The sequence below is a fragment of the Meriones unguiculatus genome, chromosome X (genome assembly GCF_030254825.1).
Source record: "Meriones unguiculatus strain TT.TT164.6M chromosome X, Bangor_MerUng_6.1, whole genome shotgun sequence".
Classification (NCBI taxonomy): Eukaryota; Metazoa; Chordata; class Mammalia; order Rodentia; family Muridae; genus Meriones; species Meriones unguiculatus.
The window spans coordinates 12,401,253-12,413,879 of record NC_083369.1 but is presented as its reverse complement, the minus strand read 5'-3'; the positions used below and the strand labels follow the sequence as shown (position 1 = coordinate 12,413,879).

The following is a 12,627-nucleotide window of genomic DNA, read 5'->3' as shown; positions in this document are numbered from 1 at the left end:
TACCTCCCAGTTTCCTTAATCTACTCTGTCCTCTCCTCCCCAACGCAATTTATCCCATTCTGTTTCATAACTTTTTTTAACCCTTTATCCCAATGTTTTCTATGTCTCCATCACCCAAATGATTTTCTCTGTGACTCCTCAGTAATATCCTGACCTATGTATGTATTAGAAATGAAGCAAGTATATCTAAAGATTGAAAACATCAACATGTGAGATAAGACATATAATATTTTTCTTTCTGTGCTCACTAAGAATTATTCAAATTAACTCAAATGGTACAGAATACTTTGATCATATTCATACCCTGCTCAAGCTCCTCCAGGTCAGCCCAGTTTCCTAACACATCCAACTTATTGTCCTCTTAAAATAAATTTTAAATCTATCAAGTACACTTTGTAACGTCCATATATGTTTAGATATGTGGCCTTCCACTAGACCATAGTTGACTTACCTGAGGTCACACCCTTAAAGAAAACTGACTTTCTTTTCCACAAGCTATCAATTATTAATCACTCCTTAGATAAGAGTGAAACTTAATGTCTACCTCCCGCCTCCATTTGGGTTCTGGCTGGATATAGCACACGTTTTGTGCATGCCATCAAAATTACTGTGAGTTCATGTTGCAGGATATTTGATCCCATTGTGAAACCAGAGACTATGAACTGTTAAAACCTTCTTCTGATTTGGTTTGGCTCAGACCTAGCACACACCTTTTAAACCAAGGACTTTCTGTACAAAGGATTTAATAAAGTTAACACCAGGTCAAGAGGTAGAGAAAGAAAACAGCTAACAGGGAGGGGGCATTGAGTTGAAAAATATTTAACACAGCATAGAGAAGAAGTTGTTATTTAGCTCTTTGGATTTTTTTTGAAAAGTTAAAAAAGCCACATATACTTTTTTATTCTTGGTACCACGACCACAATTTACAGGGCAATATACCTGATGTCAAGAAAAGAAAAAGAAAAGAAAAAGCTACAACAGATAAAAGACTTCAGCAATGTATATCTAATTGACACTACATTGCATTAATCAATAGCTGTACTTTATATAAAATTTGGTTATGACTGTCCTGAGCAATAAGGGTTTCCTGCTTAAGCTACAGTAACTTTTTTGACTAAGGGATCATTCTTCCTCCTGTGGCAGAATTTATAGTTCTTCTAATGCATTTGGGACAACTGTCTCAATGTAACCTGCAGATTATTTGACAACTCCTTGCTCTCTCTCCTGATAAGAACTGTAGTCTTTTCTACTTTTTTTTTAACCTTCTGCTACCGTATTCACCGCTCCCACAACCAGATTCATAGCAACCTCCATAGGGACTGTCTTAGCTTCTTCCACCAAAACTGCCTCCCTTTGTGGGTCCATAATTTGAATGCTGTTGTCTACTATAATTTCTAAAGTCACTATAATTCTCACCACCAACATAGTGTCCTCCACCAAAATTTACTCCTTCGTTTTAACCATTATATCCTCTGCTACAATAACCACTATCTTGGTTTTCATGTCCTGCTCCACCACCACCATAGCTTACTCTACTACTGTAACCAGGACCACCATCATAGTTGCTACAGTCACCTCCAAATACATTATATCCACAATTACCACGTTCATACCTACCTCTGCTGCCACCTCCTATACCACCATAGCCTCCTCTTCCACCAAAGTTTCCATCACGAACAAAGTTACCTCTACTACCTCCAAAGTTTCCACCACAACTCATTAAATTGCCAGATCCACCTCCACTACCTCTCAGTGATCCAGCAGACTGCATCTTTTGTTCAGAAAGGGCCATTTTCACTTCACAATTCCTCCCATTAATAGTGTGGTGTAACTGAACAACAATTTATCAACTTTGTCATGATCATCAAAAAGCTACAAGTGCAAATACTCTTTTTTTTCTACTCTGCCTGTCTTCCATATCTTCTATAGTTTCAATCTTGCTATATTTTTCAAGGTAGTCTCTAAGATTATATTCTTCTGTATCTTTAATACCACTAACAAAATTTTTCTTCACTGTTAAAAGGGCACCAGGCATCACAGAATCCTCTATAGAAATGGCTCTCTTTGGTTCCACCACACGCCCATCCACCTTGTGTGGCCAGGCACACATTGCAGCATCCACCCCTTCCACACAAGAGAAAGTCACAAAACCAAAGCCTCTGGAACATTTTGTTTGGGATCTCTCATCACCACACAGTCTGTAAGTGTACCCCATTTCTCAAAATTTTCTTTATTGGTGGTCTGAGCTTTAAAACCACAGATGATAGCTTAAGAGCTCTTTGGCTTTTTCCTCCTGAGAAGTCAGGTTAGCTAGTAGGCCTTATCTTATTTGGCCATCAGCTGAGCTAGCAAGATTTTGGGTTTTGGTTTTGGCTTTTTCCATCTGGGATGTAAATACAGTAAGAAATGTTTTGTTTTTTTTTTCCTAAGCTGTTGCTTGAGTAGGAAGATCAGCTGGGTGCTCTCTCTGCCTCTCTGAGCTAGTAGGATATCCCCCCAACATCTGACTCTTGAGTTTTCATTAGTAAAATTGAGTGTTTTGTATCTTCATTTTTAAAAACAAGTTCATATGGATATACACCCTGTTGTGCCCAGAAAACTCCACTATCTTGTAGTCATCTGTTGTCTCTAGTTTGTACACACTTTCTACAAAGATCGCTAAGCCTTGGAGGGAGAGAGTATGATATAGATATTTTATATTTAAGACTGATAATTCATCAGTCTCTCAGTGCCTTCACAATGTCAAGTTGTGATGATTGTGGATTTTTAGATATTTAAACTCCAAAGGCCTCTAAGCTAGTGGTCATGCCAAGAATCAACTTGGAAACACACACACACACACACACACACACACAGTGATTTTACTCAGATTCAGAGACATGGGTATTCCTGAGTGCTAACTACCTCCTATGCAGCAAATATGTGTGAATTCTGCATGTGATTAGAAGAGAAAAAAGGTTGGACAACTGTGTATGCATATAATGATGTTAGAATGGAAAACTGCACACTCAAGACACACAAGACCTTGTCTCCTAAGTAGTTTGCATAATTTTGTATCTGAATAGAGTTTAAAACAGTGACTCACTTTCTTGAGGTAGTAAATCTTATTATACTAATTGTGTTTTCTGATATTGCCCATTTGGAGTGAAGCACCAAGGCCACTAGGAGAGAGGATTTAATTGTTCATATAATGCTTCACAAATCACTTATATGTAAAACTGGATGATGCTTCAAGCCACTAGGATCTTACTTCTATAAAGTAGGGGATTTTTCTTTTTTGTCTATTTTCTCTACTTCTATTGGCCGTTACTTAATAGAAATTTGAATTCACCAATGCAATTCTGGACCTATAGAAGAATGTGACTGGAAACCAGGTAAGGAAGGTGAAATTTCAGAATGCTGAAAAAAAAAATACCAAGGTTGATGAGGAGAAAACACCAAGATGAAGAAAGAGAAAAAAATCTCAAGGAATTATTGAGTTTTGCCTGACCTTTTAAAAAGATTAATTACTTGCTCAGTGACATGGCTCAGGAACATGGTGAACATATTCTGAAGCACTTGAAAGATATTAAAACTCTGAGATGCTCAGCAGCCTGTGAGTTTTTACCTTAGATTTTTCACTTTGAATTCAATGACTATTTCACAAATGAAATGTAAAAAAGAAAAAGGATAAGGACATATCCATATGATTCTTATCTTTTTCTTTTGATGGGCCTGAAATTATGGGTTGCGCAAGGTGCTAGGTATATTAGAAAAAAAAAAAGGAAGAAAAGAATGTCACTGAAACCATTACAAAGAGTCAGAAACTAAGAATGTGGAGATTTCATATGAGAATAAGATTTTCCAATGACAATTTTTTGTTCTTCCTGACACTTCTGAGCTCTGGACATGTTGTTGCTCAAGCAATCCTTGTTGCAGACTATGAAACTGGACTTGTTTTGGATGAGTTAATAATCTCAGGATCAAAGTCAAACTTTACAAAAGCAGTTACTTAGGCTGATGACATTATTATTAAGAAGATAAAAAAAGCAGATTCAGGTTATCATATATTTAAAGAATTCAAAGGCTGCAGTAAGTTTTTTTTAATGCTGGCTGCAATAAATCTTTTCAGGATATCTGCGTATAGAAGAATGCAAATAGATCGATATCACCTTGTACAAGTCCAAGTAGATCAAAGACTTCGTAAAACTATATACACTGAACTGATAGAAGAGAAAGTATGGAATAAAATGCAAGGCATTGGCACAGTAAAAGACTTTCTGAACAGAACACTGAAAGTGGAGACACTAAAATCAACAATAGTAATAAAAAATGGGACCTCATGAAACTGAAAAGTGTCTGTAAAATGAAGGATACTGTCAATAGAACAAAACAGCAGCCTACAGAATGAGAAAAGATTTTCATCAACTCCACATCTGACAGAGAATCAATATACAAGTTATATGAAGAACTCAAGAAGCTAGGTAATAAAAAAAACACACCAAATAGTCCTATTAAAAACAGGGTACAAAGATAAACAGAGAATTCTCAGTAGAGGCATCTCAAATTGTTGACAAACAAATGTTCAACATCTTTGCTATCAGGAGAACACAAATTAAAACTACTTTGAGATTTCATCATATGGTTTTCAAAATAGCTAAGATCAGTAACTCAAGTGAGAGCACACGCTAATGAAGATGTGGAATAAGGGGAACACTCCTCCAGTGCCAGTGGGAATGCAAACTTGAACAGCCACTATGGATATCAATATGGTTATTCTTCAGAAAATTGGGAATCAATTTATATCAGGACTCAGGTATTCCAGGCAAGGCTTCCAGTGGTAAGACTGGGTTGTACTCAATTGAGTTGTTGGCCAAAGCATTCCAATGGAAATCTCCAAACACGACAAAGGAATGATCTCCCCAAACTGACTGTGGGGTCTTATTGCTGAGGAAAATATGAACACAACTTACTGTACGTGAAAAAGTCAAGCTGGTGCCTATATGAGCCTTCATACCTACATTCTAGTGGTTTTTTTTGTTTGTTGCTTGTTTTTGTATAAGAAGGTACTCTTCAGGTGATCAAAAGAAAAACATAAACACCCAACCTTTGACCTACAGTCTGTCCTATATGCAAGATATACTAGAGCAATGATAGCATAGAACTTGTGGGAATAGCCAATCAATGTCTGGTTTGAGTTAACGTGCACTCCATGAGAGGGAACTCATACCCAACACTGCTTTGGTAGCCAAGAACCAGAAACTAGAAAGCCCAGAAAATAGTGAAGCTCTTATATACCTTGCTCAGTTGATTCAGAGAGCCTTGCTCTCCTTGTGTTCTCTATCTTCTCTTGTTCTGAAGGAAGAAATCTTTTTTTTTTTACATTGTTTTTAGCTTTATTAGTTTCTTAGTTTCCCTTAGCTACAGACCCCCAAAACTAATGAGACCTGCTTAAAATGAATAATGATGGGTATTTGGAGAGTCTTCCCTCCCTTTATAAAGAGGTTTTGAAAAATCTTATGGAGACTTCCCGTTTAGATTTTCTGTCTGAGTAATGGCTGGCTGTGAGACTCTGTGTCTGTTTCCATCTACTGCTGGAGGAAATCTCTTTGAAGATGACTGAATAAAGCACTGATGAATGAGTATAGTAGAATGTCATTGGGAGTCATATTATAGATACTATCTTTGTAAGACCAGTAGAGTCTTGTTTTACCTCAGTTCTCTGGTGAAGCAGAAAGTACGGGGCCTAAATGGGTCTGTACCAGGTCTTCTGCATATATATTAGCATTTTTACAGGACTCCTGACTGTGAGAATTAATGGATCTCTGACTCTTGTGCTTGTTCTTGGGACTCTTTCCCTCCTGTTTGGTTGCTGTGTTCAACCTCAATATAATATTTTTGCTTCATCTTATTACATTTTATTTTTACATATTTGGTTGTTATCTCTCAGAATCTTGTTCTTTTCTAGTGGGATACATAAAGAGAGTGTATCCTGAGGGAAGGAGAGGTGGGGAGGAACTGGGGGAAGTAGAATTAGAATAGAGTTAGAATAAAATCAAAATATATTGTTTGAGAAAGAGGATCTATTTTCAATAAAGTGGGAAAGTTTTAATGTCTGCAAGCCTCCATTTGTGTTGGTTATTTTTCATGTTAGAGACTTGTGAAATAAATTGTATTATCAATAAATGTAAATGTAGTTTTTATTTCCTCAGATGAGGGCATGAGCACCATACCCAAGTTTCACAAATACATGTCTTGGGATGATAGAAACAGAAAGTTTCTATCTAACTGTACCTAGGCCTAGGTCTAGAAGCTTCTATCTCTGTACAATCTAATCTCCTACAAGTCTGGACCTTGAAGGCTTCAGCTTCAAACCTCCATCTGCTAATGTAGGCCCTAGAATGTTTTCAACCTCTTGAGACTTACTGCTTAATAAACTCATCTTTTCCTTTTCTTTCTGAACTCTAGCTGGCTGGTTCAACTCAACTGTTCTGGTTTTAAACTCCTCTCCAAGCTAGCTAATTCAAACAGGCTTCTAATTCAAACTCCACTTCTCACTGAATTGCTTTTCTTGGAAAAACTGCCTCTGCAGTCAGCAAAACTGAACTGCACAAACTCAACTGCACTCAACTGAACTGCACGGAACTGCATCGAACTGTACTGTAGTCCTGAACTGTACTGTATTTCAGAACTCTGTGGTATTGTTTCCACAAACCTTCCTTCCTTCTCTCTCTCTCTCTCTCTCTCTCTCTCTCTCTCTGTGTGTGTGTGTGTGTGTGTGTGTGTGTGTGTGTCTATCACTATCTCTGTACAATCTGAAGTAGCTTCTCTTTCCTGAATGTTCCTGTGACAGTTGGGTATATCCTACAGCTGACACATTCTGTCAAACTTTCTCTAATTCATCACTTTTCTGCCTCTCAATGAGATGCCATTGTTTGGGAATATAGGTCTATACTAAATTCTAGCCAGAAGTATTAAAGGTATGTCATGTCTATATTCCATCTAGAGGGATTAAGGCTGTGTATCCATCCAGAGGGATTAAAGGTGTGTACTAAGAGCATGTCTATATTCCAGCCAGATCACACAGACCTAGGCCTTTGGATGTGATCCCTTGCCAAGGCAACTATGTTGCTGGGATAAAATTCCTCTACAAATAAACTCTGTAAACTCTGTAAACATAAAATATGTTGTCCCATAGGATAATTTCTATTAAATTGTCTGCACATTGTGAGCCAATATTTCCATCTGTGTGTTTACTTCATGGCTGCATTTCAAACCTTAGTGTAGAGATAGTAGGAACCATAGTCTATATCATTTCCTTATCTCCTCCTTCCTCATCATATAATAAAGTTTAAAATTCATTAATTGGGAGCAGATACTGAGACTTACAGCCAAACTTTGGAAAAAACTCAGAGAGTTTTCTGGAAGAGTGGTGGGATAGAAGAACCCAGAGGGGACAGGAGCTCCACAAGAAGACCAATAGAGCCAACAAACCTGGGCCCAGGGAGGGCCTGTGGAGACTGATGGTACCAACCAAGGAACATTTGTAGAGAGGACCTAGGGCCCCTGATCATAAATACTCAACAGGAAGCTCAGTCTCCAAGTGGGTTCCCTAGTTTGGAGAGCAGGGGTAGTTGCTGACATGTACTATATTGTCTGATCACTTCCCCCTGGCCAGATGCAGGCCATACTGATGATGAAACTTGATAGGCTGGGGTCAGTTGGTAGTGGAGGAGGGCTGCCTCTTTCTGAGGACTAGGAGAAGAGGGAGGGAGGCTGAAACTGGGAGAGAGGGCCATATGATCAAGTTGTAAAGTGAATAAATTTTTAAAAATAAATTTAATAAAAATCAAATAAAATGCATCCATGAAGTAAATAAAAATTGACAACCATTAAACATACACAGACAATCTAGAATGACACAATGTTCAACATATATTAGAATGGCTATTTTCAATATTAAAAATAAGTAATGAATGTGGTAAGTGTGTAGAGCAAATGAAACACTTGTGTACTGTTAGCAGGAATATATGCTAATTCGGGCATTCTGCAAAAAAATACAAGATTTTGTCAAAAGTGTCATATATTACAGCAATCACGTTTATGAATACAAAATGAAATTTCTTTACTCTATGTCCATTGAAGCATACTCATGTGGTAACATATACAACACTTGCGAATATTTTTTTTTTCAATGCAGTTTATTCAAGAACCTTGAACAATCATCTGACCCTGGGGAAAGCCAGCCCACAGCTTAAATAGCCTCTGGGTAGCCAACCCCAGCGTGCCACGTGGGCAATGCAGATAGGTCCACATACATGGAAGCAAGCCAGATCCTCAGCCTTAGCCAAATGTGGAATTGTTCTTGACAGAGAGCACTCACCATCGGGAAGGTGGAAGGCGGAAACCAGCTCCATCTTTAAGGCATAGCATTCCGCAGCTCTCTATAGTTCCCCTTTTTGTTTTAGATGCATCAGGCAAGAGTAGAGGTCTGATCTCCGATATTAGAAATAAATTGGGACTTTGTACTGATGTTCATTTAGGTGTCATCCACCCAAAGAGTATCAGACCCGTCCGATACCTTTTTCTCAGAGCCGGGACCTGGGGCATCAACCCGCATGCAATCAGACATGCTCTTCTCTGGGTCCAAAGCGGCTGACCCTGAGTGCAGTGCTTAGCCTCGCATCCTGAGCGTAACATTTTAGCTCCCATGCTTGGGGAGACTGTCCTGCTTCAATGACTGTGAATGTAAACTTGTACAACCACTCTGGAAATCAATCTGGCGCTTTCTCAGACAACTAGGAATAGCGCTTCCTCAAGATTCAGCCATACCACTCCTGGGCATATATCCAAAAGAGGCTCAAGTACACAAAAAGGACATTTGCTCAACCATGTTTGTAGCAGCTTTATTTGTAATAGCCAGAAGCTGGAAACAACCCAGATGTCCCTCAACTGAAGAATGGATGCAGAAATTGTGGTACATCTACACAATGGTATATTACTCAGCAATGAAAAATAACGAAATCATGAAATTTGCAGGTAAATGGTGGGATCTGGAAAGGATCATCCTGAGTGAGTTGTCCCAGAAGCAAAAAGACACACATGGTATATACTCACTCATATAGACATACAACATAGGACAAACCCACTAAAACCTGTGCATCTAAAGAAACTAAGCAAGAGAGAGGACCCTAACTAAAATGTCCAATCCCCATCCGGAAAGGCAAAGAGGATGGACATCAGAAGAAGAAGAAAACAGGAAACAACTTAGGAACCTACCACAGAGGGCCTCTGAAAGCCTCTGCCCTTCAAACTATCAAAGCAGAAACACTTGCGAATATTGTGCTGAGGAAAATAAACCAGACACGGAAAGAGAAACATCACGTATCTCAATAGTATAAGCTAAGGGGCTGGAGAGGTGGCTCAGAGGTTAAGAACACTGGCAGTTCTCTCTAAGGTCCTGAGTTCAATTCCCAGCAACCGCATGGTGGCTCATAACCACCTATTGAAGAGTTTAAGATAGCCTGAATATAACTCCATTTTGAAATAAAGACTGGGAACAGAATTCAGGTACCAGGAAATATCACAGAATGTACACCTAGCAGAAACAAAGTTAACTCTCCTAGCAACAGCCTCCAGGAAATATAACAGAATAAATGTTTCATAGAAAATAGAGACAAATTCCCTGGCAATCAATGGGAATCAGTTGAGAATCGGGTGGGAAAATTTTCCCCAATGTTTCAGATATGGTTTAGAAAAATAGCCATTGTGATTATATGCCTTAGCCATTGTGATTGTGTACCTCAGAAAAGGTCACCCCACCCTGCTAAACTTCACCCAATTCTGTAACGCCAAGACTTGTGGCCCCCTGCTTGATGCCATGGAAACCCCCTGCTCACAGACTTTACCTTTAAAAATCCTGCTCACTCAGAGCTCGGGGTCCCACTTCTCTACTGCTGTGTCAGTGAGACAAGGGTCCTGAGTTCGATTGCTCTTGTAATAAAGCTTTCTTACTATTGCATCCAGTCGTCTCCTGATGGTCTCTGAGGGTCCCGTGAACCTGGCATAACACTATAATAAGATTTGGTGCCCTCTTCTGGTGTGTAGGCATGCAGACAGGCAGAATACTGTATAAATAATAAATAAAAATAAATCTTTAAAAAATAGTATAAGCTAAAATGTGCAAATAAAATAGACTATATGGAAATAGAAAGTAGAAATGTGGTTTCAATATCAGAGTCATGAGTAAAATGAAGGTTTGAAGGCCAACAGGAGAATGAATATAAATATATCCCATTCAAGCACATCAAGTCACAACAGGACTGAGCACATCCTCACATCCTTGAGAGGTGGCCTCGCAAGGCACTCCGCCAGGGGGAAGTGATCAAAAAGCCATGCAACAGAGTCCTTGTCAGAAACAACCCCTTTTCCTCTTACTAAGGAACCCATATGAAGAACAAGCTGTCCATCAGTTACATATGTATAAGGGGGATAGGTCCAATCCATGCATGGTCCTTGGCTGGTGATTTAGTCTCCGCAAGCCCTCCCCCATACTGGGCCCAGTTTACTTGGCTCTGTTGGTCTTCTTGTGGAGTTCCTATCCTCTCCGGGTCCTTCTATCTCCTCCCCACACTCTTCCACTAGGCTCCCTGAACTTTGTCCAGGGAGCTCTGTGAGTCTCAGCAACTATTTCAATCCACTTGTGGGTGAACCCTTCAGAGGACAGGTATGCTAGGGTCCCATCAGTAAGCATAGCACATTGTTTTTAATACTTTTAGATGTGGGCTTTCTTCCTTGGTGTGGGTTCAGGTTGGGCCAGGCATTGGTTAGATATTCCCTCAATCTCTGCATTATCTTGTTGAGATTATACATTTTTAGTTAAAGTTTTTATGAGTGATTTGGTGTTCCCTTCCCTCCATTAGGTGTCCTCTTGGGTTAGAGGGTACCCTCTTTAGTCTCCATGACCACCTCTACTCGGAATTTCAGCTGAAGTTACCTCCGTATCCTCCCAGAAGCCTACCCTGTATTAGGTCTAAAGCTTGTCTCAGAGATGTCCCTACCCATGGTTTCTCTTCTCTCTGCAAGAACTCTTTCCTCCCATCCATCCGGCTCTTCCCACCTCTGATCCCCACCCTCATTTCCCTCAGCACTCCCTCTCCTATTCTGTTCCCTCTTTTCAAGCACTTCTGTCTATTAGATTGACTAAGTTTATAATCACCTACCAGAGATTTCTCTGGAGATGTCTTGGTGAATATCCAGAGAAATTTAACTGAGGAAAAAAGAAACACACTGAATAATGCCCATAATGTAGCACCTTCACATGTGCTCAGATCTTGTGCTGAATTTTAAAAAAGTAATAAAATAATAAATAATGTTTTAAAATGGAGAATGAGGGGCAAAAATTAGTATCTCTCTCTCCTTCCTGACAATAGGTAAAATGTGAAGACCTAACTCATACTCCTACCACCATACCATCTCTATCAGTGATAGACTGGATTCCCCTCAAACCTTCAATCAAAATAAATCCTTTCTTATATTGCTGTTGTCAGCCATTTCATCATAGCAAGGAGAAAAGCAATTAATAAATCTTACATAAACTCTAATTAGATAAAAAATGAAATTTAATGGTAAAAATTATAGCTGTAAGAAAAATTAGTAGAAAACAGCCTGCATGATTTCTTTATAGCAAAAAACATCCACAAAAGGAAAAATCAACAAATTAAACTTTTTCAAAATTAACTACATTTTTATCACAGAATACTGATCTAAAAATTGAAGAAATATTATCATGTCACCTATATGGCAATGAATTAAAATGCATTTTGTGTAAAACCTAACAAAATAATCAGATTTTAAAATATGTATATATGTGGCAATGCAATATTATAGAAATGTCCCTTATATTCTAACAGACTGGAACTTTTACTGAACCTCACAGCCAGTGTTAATAATACAACTTGAGATCAATTAAGACTTAAAATTGCCAGTCTACTGTATACACAGCCTATTCCATTAATGAGCATATAAGAAAAGAATATGAGAGACAACCTCACTTGCCCTTTATTTCCCATGAAATTAAGTTTTACAATCTAACCTAATGTATAGCTGTAATCTTAAGTTATACACTCTTCCATGCCCATGACATAAAAAAAAGTTTGAAAACAATCTTCTAAATGGATATCCACCATAATTGTTGAAAACATTTGCATATTAGTTGATAAGCAATGTTGTTTGCAGTGTCCTGTTAAAGATTTCTTTAAACTATCCCATTCTTTCACTATGTGATACTTTCTGTTCTTTTTAATAAAGACAGACAAAAGCCATTTGTTAGACATAGACCCACACAGTAACAAACACAGTCACATGGAGACACAGACACAATCACATATAAGATAAGGACAGATTCACAAGACAGCGTTCAGGCACATTCAGACTCATGAAAGAAATAAACAAAAGACAGGGGACATGAAGTAAAATCTTCAAATCTGGGCTCACTTAACTAAATGACATCAAAGGAAAGAGATGTAATGTGATACTAATGTATTATTGGTTATTCAGAATTAATCACTAATAAGTCTAATTGACTCACGTAGGAGTATAATAAACATCATCAAATGGGAAAACATAAAAGAAATGGAACACAAACAC

At 38.4% G+C, this 12,627-nt stretch overlaps 1 pseudogene; it reads right to left on the bottom strand.

Moving 5' to 3' along the window:
• Positions 1-1,324: 1,324 nt before the first annotated feature.
• On the bottom strand, positions 1,325-4,994 carry LOC110566020 (heterogeneous nuclear ribonucleoprotein A3-like; annotated as a pseudogene).
• Between the last annotated feature and the right edge of the window lie 7,633 nt (positions 4,995-12,627).